Source organism: Mandrillus leucophaeus, unplaced genomic scaffold, assembly GCF_000951045.1.
Source record: "Mandrillus leucophaeus isolate KB7577 unplaced genomic scaffold, Mleu.le_1.0 Scaffold243, whole genome shotgun sequence".
Classification (NCBI taxonomy): Eukaryota; Metazoa; Chordata; class Mammalia; order Primates; family Cercopithecidae; genus Mandrillus; species Mandrillus leucophaeus.
Window position 1 is genome coordinate 1,240,117 of NW_012102510.1, and position 11,767 is coordinate 1,251,883.

An 11,767-nucleotide genomic window follows, 5' to 3' on the forward strand; every position below is an offset into this window, starting at 1 on the left:
TTTCTTTCTTTCTCCTCTCTCTCTCTTTCACTCTCTCTTTCTTTCTTTCCTTTTTTCTTTTTTGATAGAGTCTTGCTCTGTCCCCCAGGTTGGAGTGCAGTGGCACAATCTCGGCTCACTGCAACCTCTGCTTCCAGGTTCAGGTGATTCTCCTGCCTCAGCCTCCCCAAGTAGCTGGGACTACAGGCATCCACCATCAAGCCCGGCTAATTTTTGTATTTTTAGTAGAGACAGGATTTTGTCGTGTTGGTCAGGCTGGTCTCGAACTCCTGACCTCAGGTGATCTGCCCACCTCGGCCTCCCAAAGTGCTCACTGGGTGAGAGCCACTATGCCCGGTCCACAAGCTGCATTTCTAACAATGCTGCCAGGTGCCGCTACTGGCCTTGGGGGGATGAGGGTGGGGCACAGACACTTGAGAACTGCTGTTCTGGAGCAGTGTCTCTCAAACTGGGGTCTCTGATTGAGAATCTAAGAATGCTCAAAAATGTACCTGGGATTTGTTTAAATCAGGTATGGCAAGGTGACAGACACTGAGACGGTTGCCTTACTCACAGTTAGGCAGAAAGAGTGAGGGGTCACAATGGGCAAAAGCCTTTTGTTTTTTGCAGGAAGAAATGGGCAGGGCAAGGTGGGCAGTTTAGGGTTGGCTGCTTCGAATAAATAATTTCAGTGGGCTCTGGGCTATAGGCATAGTCTCCAGTTCAGTGCGTGGCCCTAGGGTGCTTTGGGGAAGGCTTGGTGTGTAAAAGTTAGATAAGGGAGGTGGTGGGGAGGTGGAGGCGGTATGGGCTATGAATTGGTTAGTTTGCATCTGAAAGGCACCCTGGGAGGCAACTTTTTTGCTATCTCTAGGAATTAGCTGGCCCCCGGAGAGGCAGTCTCCCTGGAATTAGCAAGGCCCCAAGATATCAGTATCATAAAATACAGAAAAATTAAAAACATGATTAAGACAAAGAGTAATTTTCTATTCTGTCTTTATTGTAATAATAATCTTCTTTTTTGGGGTACCAGTTGTAAAGACCAAATTTTTTTCCTGGTGATAATTCCCAATTTAAAGATAGTTTCACAAAATGAAATTTAGTTTATGAACTCATTGTCTCTAAAACTGTGGACCAAGGACCCTCAGAAATCCAAACATGTATCTTTACATGTCCAAGGGAATTTTTTAAGCCATTAAAAGGACTTCATACTTAACTTTGAGAAACATATTGTGTTGGCATTCACATTAATCTGTACTAACAGCCCCCCTTCAGTCAATGAACAGCAAGCATTACCTTTTTATTGTCATTATTATCATTTTTTTATTTTTATTGAGACAAGATTTTGCTCTGTCTCCCAGGCTGGAGTGCAGTGGCATGACCACAGCTCACTGTAGCCTCGACCTCCTGGGCTCAAGTGATCCTCCTGCCTCAGCCTCTGAAGTAGCTGGGACTGAAGGCATGCAGCACAGTGCCCAGCTATTATTTTTATTTTTGTAGAGATGGGGTCTCCCTATGTTGCCCAGGCTGACCTCGAAATCCTGGGTTCAAGGGATTCTCCTGCCAGGTTTATAGTCATGAGCCACTGTGCTGGCCTTTTATTGTTTTCTTAAAATCAAACTTTTAAAAAACAGTATATAGGGCATCAGAAATGTTAAAGAGTCATCAGATCATTGTCCCTATCGAGTCATTTCCTTTCCTTTGTCTTTTATCCGCTCACAAAACTTTTTATAAGCCCACAAGACTCTGTGTGTATGTGTATGTATGCGCATGCATACACAATGGGTTTCGCTAAGATACTCTGAATTTTATTTTCAGGAATGGTTATATAGGTTACTCTACTACTTCAAACATTATAACTAATTTTATCTGTGTGTGTGTTGACGGGGGGAGGGTGGTGGCTTCCACAGTGTCCGTGTGGCAAGACAAATGGGGGGAAAAGTCCACTTTCTTCCCAAGAGAATCCAGCATACCATGAGGATAAAAGTAGCGTCAATTGTGTCGGTCCAATACACATTGCTACTGCTCAATGAGCAGGTGCCTATTTATAAAGTAACACTCTGCATTCGCTGCTCAGCGTTTGAGGAGTTTCCTGAAAAATCACGGTTCCTTCCAAATTTTATTCAGGTCATTGAAGCAGAGGTTTCGGTGATACTTGAAATCATTTCTGAGCTGAAAAGTATATAGAATCCCCCAACAGAACCATAATAAAGTCTGGAAATTACTTGTGGCTGGGGTAGAGTTTCCATGAGGGACTTAAAAAGCCTTAAGTGTGTACCTAGCTGACTATAAGGGAAGCCATGCGCACTCCAGCAAAATAGAGCGATACACAATAAAACATTTCATGGCCCACAAACTGTCCCTTACTAATTTGGGTAACTGGGGCACAGAGTTTATTTTTGCTTATTTTACTTATTTTTGTTTTGCTGAAAATCTATGGCGTGCTGAGGCATATCTACCCCACCTTTAGCACTGCTATTTTTCCAGCTTTTTTCATGTTTCTTCCCTCTCGAACTCTTTATTTCTTTGACCCCTATGCCTGTATTCCTGCCATTTCTTTCTTTTCCTATTATCAGTCGATAAATAATCAGATGAATATTAAATTCTATTGGCTAAGTATTTACTAATATTTCCTAACTTACACGGATAGGGAACAAGAAAGCATGACATGTAGTGCCCGAGCATAAATTTCAATCTTTTGCTACTAGGTGCAGACTCCCTTTTCAATCCCCATGAAGCCTGACCTTCTGAAGACTATAATTATTAGTAAAAGCATCAGCCAGTAGTCTGCCTGGAGCAACCCTGCAAGGTAAAAATGCTGCAAGGGCTGGATCTGGTGACAGACAGTGGAGAAGGACATGGAGGGCCACAGAGGGCATAGGATTTGTGTTCCCAGAAGGAAGTGCTGGAATCAGGAGTAGAAGCACCGAAGGTCATTCCGAAATGAAGGAAGCATGTTCCTCTGTTCACAGCTGAAAATTGAATAGAAAGCTAGAGAAAATTTACAAAGATAGAGTTAGATATTCAGCTATTATGGTTTAGACAATAAAATGGAGGAAAGGAATTTCGATTTACTGAAACCATACAGTGTACTAGGCACTTAACTACGTGCTTTACGTACATGATCTCATTTAACCCTTTTAACAATCCTGTGGGCTAGGTATGACTCTTGCCATTTCATATTTAAGGAACTCATCCCAAGTCATACAGTTAGAAAATGGTAGTGTCAGGATATGCATCAAGGTCTTTCTGACTGCAGAGCCCACGCACTTCCTATCCTATCTTGCAGATGGCCCAGTTTGAGACTGAGGGGAACATGCTGTAGGTATTTATGTCTACCTGGCAAGCCAGAGACTGTGCTCTTACATCAACTTGCGTATCATCTGTCAGAGAAGTTTTGTGTGTGCGTGAATGTTTTATTGTTATTATTATTGTCGCTCTGATTCTGGAGGGAAATGTCTTTAGAATTTCAAATAACACATGACTCATTTCCTGATATACACTGTCACCATGATTTCTTTTATGAAAATATTGAATGCAGGCTCTGGAAATAAGAAAGACTTTCTACACATGCGCTGTAGAATAATGCTTAAGCTAAAAAAAAAAAAAAAAAAAGACAGAAAGGTGCCCTGATTAACCCAGTCCTTTCCGCATAGAATTCCTGCAAACTGTCAGCATCCCAGAAGATTCCACCCACTTGGCAAATCCTAGTGCCATACTTTGAACAAAGACATCTACCACAATAACATTCCAGGCAGCTATTGAAACTATCTTGGGGATGCAGGGCTTTCTTGACCAGCTCTGAACAGTTGACCCTTGAACAACATGGGTTTGAATTGAGCACGTCCACTTATATGTGGATTGAAAATACAGTATTTAGGTGTGGGGGCTGGGGATCATATGACTCGGGTGTCCCCGAGCCCTGCTGCCTTCACATCCTGGGGCAGCCATGGGATGCCAGAGTGTGGTGATTGGTGGCCAATGGGTCCGAGGCTGTGTCTACTGCGGCTAAGATGACTGCCTTTCATGATTGGCCTTGACTTTTCCATACATTGTGTGACTCTTGCCCCATGGCCCTTTGGCTGACCTTACCGGAAGCCATGATAACAGCAGCCTTTTGCCATTAGATGCAGGGAGATGGTGATGGAGGTGGATATAGCAGTCAGAGAACATCTGGCAGAGACAAATATGGACCACCTGTTCATACAGAATACGAGCTTATTGTAGAAAGTCTTTCTAGTGGTTACGGTTGGCAAGATTTAAAGGATTTTATGCAACAAGCAGAAGAAGTAACCTATGTTGATGCTCACAAGGAATGCACAAGTGAGGGCATTGAGTTTCACTCCTGTTTTGACATGAAGCATGCGTTGGACAAACTGGATAGTGCAAAAATATTAAGCTTATTGAAGGTAAGCCAGGCACAAGCGATAGGCGATCCGATTCTGGAAGCAGATCCAGGTCTTGATCTAGAAGACGGTCACGAAGTAGGAGTCACCGGAGCAGCCACAGTAGATCTCAAAGTATCTCAAAAAGTCACTCCTGATCCAGGTTGCGGAGCAAAGGTCGATCACGTTCTCGTTCAAAAGGCAGGAAATCTAGCTCAAGGAGCAAATCTATGCCCAAATCGGATATAGACTCCCGTTCTTGTTCTCAAAGCAGATCTGAGGATGAGTATGAGAAATCTCCAAGCAGGTCTTGGTCTCGATCTTCCAAAGAAAGTGGAAAAGGTGATACGAAGTCAAAATACAGATCAAGGAGCCAGTCTCGTTCCAATTCACCCCTACCTGTTCCACCCTCAAAGGGTCATTCTGTGTCCTCTCCACCAAAAAGAGCTACTTCAAGATCCTGTTCTAGATCTCATTCAAAATAAAGATCAGGGTCCAGGTTGAGTTCCAAAGATTAATCCAGAACTCTTCATTCATTGCACACTATTTTGGAACACATTTCTACTTGCTTAGGCAGTTGTTCTTCCATGTTTGTACTTGGCTTCTTTTGCAAGAGGAATCTCCTGAAAACAAGGGCACACAGAAATTTGATTTATGGCCAAATTTGATGAAAAAGATGAGGCTCTAAGGAAATGGTGGCATAAAGTCAAAGACCTTCTCCCTTCTTTGTAGAATTAAGATAACTTCAATTTTACAGCTTTTGAGCTAAAATGACTTTTGTAAAGATTAAGCTCATTTAGATTTTTTAAAAAGTATTTCAGCAGGATCTGCTGCAGGGTTTTTTGTTGTTGTTGTTGTTGTGTTATTTGTTGGCTTATTTTTAAATTAACCATTTCAAATCTTGAATACTTAAGGCTTTAGAGGGACAACCCAATTTTCAATTATGTTTGGTTTTTATAAAGCTTGAGTTATGTAAGATTTAAATAAAAGTTTGCTACCAAAAAAAAAAGAAAATATAATATTCACAAGATGTGAAACCCAAGTATAGGGAGGGCCAACTTCTCATATACGTGGGTTCTGCAGGGCTGACTGTGGGACTTGAGTATGTGTGAATTTGGGTATACCCCGGGGACCTTGAACCAATCCCCTGCATATATCAAGGGACAACTATACTGAGGTATAAAGCTGTAAAAGTGTCCTAGTGCACAAGAGGAGGATCTTGAATTTCCTGCTGCAGGACCACACACGGGTAATATGCACATTTTCATTCAGTAGGTGAATCAGATGTATAGAAATGGCTCACACATGCTGCCACCCACTTAAGCTGTACCAGTGACAGCTATCTGGGAAGGATACCAACTCTTTTTTTCCCAGCCCAGAAGCAGTCTTAGCCCTTCTTCATGCTCGGCACCTATTGATTGGAATAGTCACTTAAGATGAAATGCATTTGCCATTCCTGATCTAAAAACATTCTTTCTGAAAAAGAAAAAAAATTCATGTGGACATGATTCAAATGTATGTTACAGTTATCTTTTAGAACTGTGCCTAGCCTCAAGTAATTGATAAAACCTTCCTTCAGAACCTCAACCACTCCCAACCCCCTGCAGTGTATACTATCTAAACATCCAACTGGCATTTACCATAGGCTTATTGAGCTTTTATTTATTTTCTTAGGTATATAGGATTGCAGACCCCTCACCAGTGGGGTTATGCTATCTTATCCTATCTCTCTGTTATGCTGTCATATAGTGCCGTGCTGTGTTTATGTAAGGTGTTCAGAACCATGCATGATGATGTTAAGATAATGCTTGAGGTCGGGCGTGGTGGCCCACACCAGCACTTTGGGAGGCTGAGGCAAGTGGGTAGTTTGAGGTCAGGGGTTCAAGACCAGCCTGACCAACATGGTGAAATCCCATCTCTACTAAAAATACAAAAATTAGCCGGGCATGGTGGTGGGTGCCTGTAATCCCAGCTACTCTAGAAGCTGAGGCAGGAGAATCACTTGAACCTGGGAGGCAGAGGTTACAGTGAGCTGAGATGGTGCCATTGCACTCCAGCCTAGGTGACACAGTAAGACTCCATCTCCAAAAAAAAAAAAAGCTAATGCTTGACGGAGAGCATTTGGAAGTAGAAGTAATAAAAGCACTAAGATGGTGTAGATGGCCCAGCATTGATTTGGGGTTACCATTATTGAAGAACAACTCAGCTTCCACTCTTAATGCTCATGGGTCAGCAGTATTGCTTTGCACAGGAAAGGAGAAATATTCTAACAGAATATTCAATTTCATTGTAAGTCTGACCCAGAGGAAAAGGGAGAGAGACAGGCCCAGGACCTGTCTATCGGTTGCTTTGTGGTGGAAAACAAGGTCATCAGTGCATGACAGGACCTCGCCAAGACAGCTAGGCTCATGGGGCATCCTTCATGGATCTCTGAGGTGGAACGAGATTTGTAAAGCTGCCACTTCTTGGTGGCTTGCTTCAAGTTTTCCTCTGCTCTATCAGTTGTGGCCAGAAACCTGGATTAGGGGTCTCAGCCGTTGAGCCCTCTGCCCGGGGTGAGGCGTCCTATCTGCTCCATCTGTCCATGAGGCTTCCTAATCATCCTCTGCTCTTTTTTCTTTTTCTTTTTTTTTCTTTTTTTTTTGAAACAGGGTCTTGCTCTGTAACCCAGGCTGAAGTGCACGGATGCCATCTCAGCTCACTGCAGCCTAAACTGCCAGGCTCCCACCTCAACCTCCCGAGTAGCTAGAACTACAAGAGTCACCATGCCCAGCTAATTTTTTTTGTTTCCTGTAGAGACAAGATCTTGCTATGTTGTCCAGGCTGGTCTCAAACTCCTGAGCTCAAGAAATCTTCCCTCCCATCTCGGCCTCCCAAAGTGCTGGGCTTCCAGGTGTGAACCACCGTGCCCAGCCTCTGTGTTGTCTTGGCTCTCTGCCTTGACATATGAGCCCCGCATAGTAGCACAGTTTCCCTTCGGGTACTCCCTCAGCCCTTAGCCTGTGCTTAGCACTTTAGGCAAGAGCCTCTTCTGCCAGTATTTTTAGCAATAAAAGGGGCATATTTATGAGATATATGTTATATACATCTTATATTATATATATGTAGGTGTGTGTATTTATTTCTTCAAATAACATTCTATCATATAATCTTTTTTGGAGGGATACTCTTTTTTATTTGACAAATAATAATCGTGTCTATTTATGGGGTAGAATGTGCTGTTTTAATCTATGTATACATTATAGGAAGAGTCAATCAAGCTAATTAACATATTCATCAGCTCACCACTTTAAAAACAGCAATCCTTCCTCAGACAGTGTCCGCACAGCAATTCTATACCTCACGGAGGATCATTTCAAAGTTCTGTGAGGGAGAAAGGGCCTCCAGTGAGCGAGTATGAAGAAATGTCGTTTTCCAAACCTTAGTCTACTTCATATAATATGTTTTTCTTCCCTTGATTATTGGGACACGTTTTTAAAGTACAGACAAAGTACGGAGAATAATGTAACAAACACTCAAGTATGCAAAGCACATAACTGAATTTTGTCATTTGCTTCTGATCTTTTAAATACAAGAAAAAGATTACAGATGGAGTTCAAAGTGTCCTTGTACTCCTTCAGAGCCACTTACCTTTCTTCTTTTCCATCCTGAATTTTGTGTGTATCTTTCCAGTTTGCGTTCCTATAACTTAATCATAAATGCATTAATTGCATGTTTCATACATTTGTATTTGTGCTTATGTAAATAGCATCATACCATACACATAATTGTACAATTTGTTTTTTTATTTCAACATATTTTAGCATATTTTTGGAAGAGAGTTGGTTCATTTGTTACAGTTGTATAGTACTTCATTATATGAATATATTCCAACTTGATGAACATTAAGTTGGTAATAGATTTTGCTATTAACAATAATCCTGCAATGCATAATATATGCCTCCTTGAACACATGGATGAAAGTTTATCTGGGCTACCTTAAAATGGAATTGCTAGGTATAGGTTCAACTTTACTACTGGTGCCAAATTGCACTTGATACTTCCATTAGCAGTGTTTGAGTGCTTCTAGTTTTCCAGACAACCATCCATACTTGATATTTTCTGACATTTTGTTTTTATTGATCTGATACATGTGAAATAGATCTAATTTTTGTCTTTGTTTGCATTTTGCTGATTATTTGTGAGGTTGAGCCTCTTTTTATATGTTTATTGGCTATTTGTATGCCCTCTTCCATTAATTGTTTGCTCATATCATTTACCCATTTTTTTCTGATTGGTTTACTTCTAATCAATATATAAAATATCTTCATCTATTCTGGATACCAATCGTGTGATAGTTATATGTATTACAAATACAGCCTCCCAAGGGATTGTTCAACTTTTTTTTTTTTTTTTTTGAGACGGAGTCTCACTCTGTTGCCCAGACTGGAGTGCAGTAGTGCAATATTGGCTCATCACAACCTCTGCCTCCTGGGTTCAAGCGATTCCCCTGCCTCAGCCTCCTGAGTAGCTGGGACTATAGGCATGTGCCACCATGCTTGGTTAATTTTTGTATTTTTAGTAGAGACAGAGTTTCACTATGTTGGCCAGGCTGGTCTCGAACTCCTGACCTTTGGATCCGCCTGCCTCTGCCTCCCAAAGTGCTGGGATCACAGGCGTGAGCCACCGCACCCAGTCTTATTCAACTTTTAATGTCATTCGTGATGTATTTTTATACAGAAGTTTAAAATTTTAATGTAGTCCAGTTTATCAATATTTCCCTTTGTGACTTGTGCTTTTTATGACGTATACTGCATACACAAAGATACTCTAAATTTTTTCTAATAGTTTCTAAATTCTGATTTCTACAGTTAGATACATCCATTTAAAATCTGGTTTTTGTCAATACTAAGAGGTAAGAATTTTTTTTTTTCCACATAGGGATAATCAAATCTCCTGATAGTAGTCATTAAATAGTTCAAAATTTCCCCTAATGATTTATAAGTCTATTTCTGTAGTAATCCCCATATATTCAGTCTGTTTCTGGGATTTCTCTTCTATTCCATCAATCTAATTATTTATTCTCATGCTAATATCACTCTGTTTTAATCACTGTAGCTTTATATAATTCTTTATTTCTGGAAGAGCAAATGTCCTTGCCCTGTATTTTTTCAGGAATGTCTTGGATTTTCATTAGTTTTACACTGTTATATGAATTTGAGAATTAGTTTGTTAAAATACATTAAGTATTCTGGTATAATTTTAATTGAAGTTGCATTAATTTAGAGACTAACTTAGTAAGAATTGACAACCTTAAAATACTGAATCTTCTCATCCACAAACAAGCATACCTCTCTATGAAAGTGTTTTTCGGGGCCGGGCGCGGTGGCTCAAGCCTGTAATCCCAGCACTTTGGGAGGCCGAGACGGGTGGATCACGAGATCAGGAGATCGAGACCATCCTGGCTAACACGGTGAAACCTCGTCTCTACTAAGAAATACAAAAAACTAGCGGGGCGAGGTGGCGGGCGCCTGTAGTCCCAGCTACTCGGGAGGCTGAGGCTGGAGAATGGCGTAAACCTGGGAGGCGGAGCTTGCAGTGAGCTGAGATCCGGCCACTGCACTCCAGCCTGGGTGACACAGCGAGACTCCGTCTCAAAAAAAAAAGAAAGTGTTTTTCAACATCCCGCAATAACATTTGATATGTTTCCACATAAAAGTCTGCACATAATTTGTTATGCTTATTCCTGGTTATTTTATAGTGTTTTGTTATTGTAAATGAGTTTTTTCCTATTGTATAGGTTGGTGCAAAAGTTATTGCGTTTTTGCCATTACTTTTAATGGCAACGGTTGTCAATTCTTCTAAGTTGGTCTCTGAATTAATGCAACTTCAATATTATGTAATTTGTGATTACTGAAGTATAGGAATTTCACTATTTTTATGATGACCCTTGTGGCCAGCAGTCTTTTTTTGTAATATAAAATTTTTATTTATTTATTTTTCTTGTGAAATGTATCATACATAAAAAGAGCATACATAAGATACATGTACAACCTAAATAAGACTAATAACATGAACGTTCATTCACCCACTCCTTTGCTCAAGAGGTACAATATTGTCAGTCCTTTTTAAACTTTCTGTGCTTCTTTTTTTTTTTTTTTCATTTACATATTTTTATTTGGAAATGTTTATATCAGCACAAGGAAATAATTTTGGAGACACTGGATGTCATTAGTTTATTATAAAAGAGAACTATGGAAATTATTTACATGATGAAAGATTTCAGAACTTCAGTGGAATGGGCAGCTTCATGTTGATGCCATTTCAATAGTGATTTATTTCAGTCTAGGTACTTTCCAAGAATGTCACCATCTCTAAATAGGAAATAATCCTTGTCATCTAGAACTACTTTGGTGCCTCCATACTCTGGCAGAAGAACTTTATCTCCAACTTTCACGCTAACCGGTTGAATCTCTCCACCCTTTCCTTTAGAACCCAATCCAACAGCGACTACTGTTGCTTGCAATACTTTTCCTTGAGATTTTTCTGGAAGCATAATGCCTCCTTTGGTTACAGTTTCAGCAGCACTCCTTTCAACCAATACTCGGTCAAAGAGTGGAAGAAACTCTCTAAACGCTTGTCCTGCCATGACTCCCTCCGCCTCAGACTCGTACTCTGCTGTCCTGTGCTTCTTTAATCCTTTCTTTCTCCCTTCTGTCAAAGGTAATACTAGCCTGAACTTTGCATGAATCTTTCCCTTGCCTTTTTTCAAAGTTTTAACACATATGTATATCCCTAAACAATGTATTATTTTTGAACTTTAAATAAATGCAACTCTCCTGAATACATTCTTCTAAGAGTCTTTTTTTTCCATTCAGTATTACACTGGTATCATTCATATTAATGTGTATAGCCACAGTTTATTTTCATTGCTATAGAATATTCCGTTTTATGAATATACTATGCTTTTTTTCCTCTGACAGTCATGCTCTGAACATCCTCATGCATGTCTCATGGTAAAATCTATGGAGAATCCCTTGTCATAAATCATATGCATGGCTCAGTTTTTCTGGGTAATCTCATTTTTTAAGTGCTTATTTTTTAAGTGCTTATAACAATTTATCCTCTATCAGTAGTTTATTATTTTTTAATTTTTATTTTTAGAGACCGGTTCTCACTGTGCCGCTCAGGCTGGAGTGCAGCTGGCGTGATCACAGCTCACTGCAACCTAGACCTCCAGGGCTCAAGTAATCCTCCCACATCAGCCTCTTGATAGCTGAGATTACAGATGCATAACACCACATCCGGCTAATTTTTAACATTTCTTGTAGAGATGGGGGTCTCACTATGTTTCCTAGGCTGGTCTCAAACTCCTGGACTCAGGCAATCATCCTGCCTCAGCCTCCCAAAGTGCTGGGTTTATA

At 40.4% G+C, this 11,767-nt stretch overlaps 2 pseudogenes across 1 annotated transcript; one reads left to right on the forward strand and one right to left on the reverse strand.

Annotated features, from left to right (window-relative positions):
* The first annotated feature begins 4,106 nt into the window (after positions 1 to 4,106).
* LOC105541712 lies at positions 4,107 to 4,882 on the forward strand (annotated as a pseudogene).
* Positions 4,883 to 10,562: 5,680 nt separating this feature from the next.
* LOC105541668 lies at positions 10,563 to 11,023 on the reverse strand (annotated as a pseudogene). The gene has a single exon (XR_001006369.1). The product of XR_001006369.1 is annotated as a 10 kDa heat shock protein, mitochondrial pseudogene (transcript).
* Positions 11,024 to 11,767: the final 744 nt, after the last annotated feature.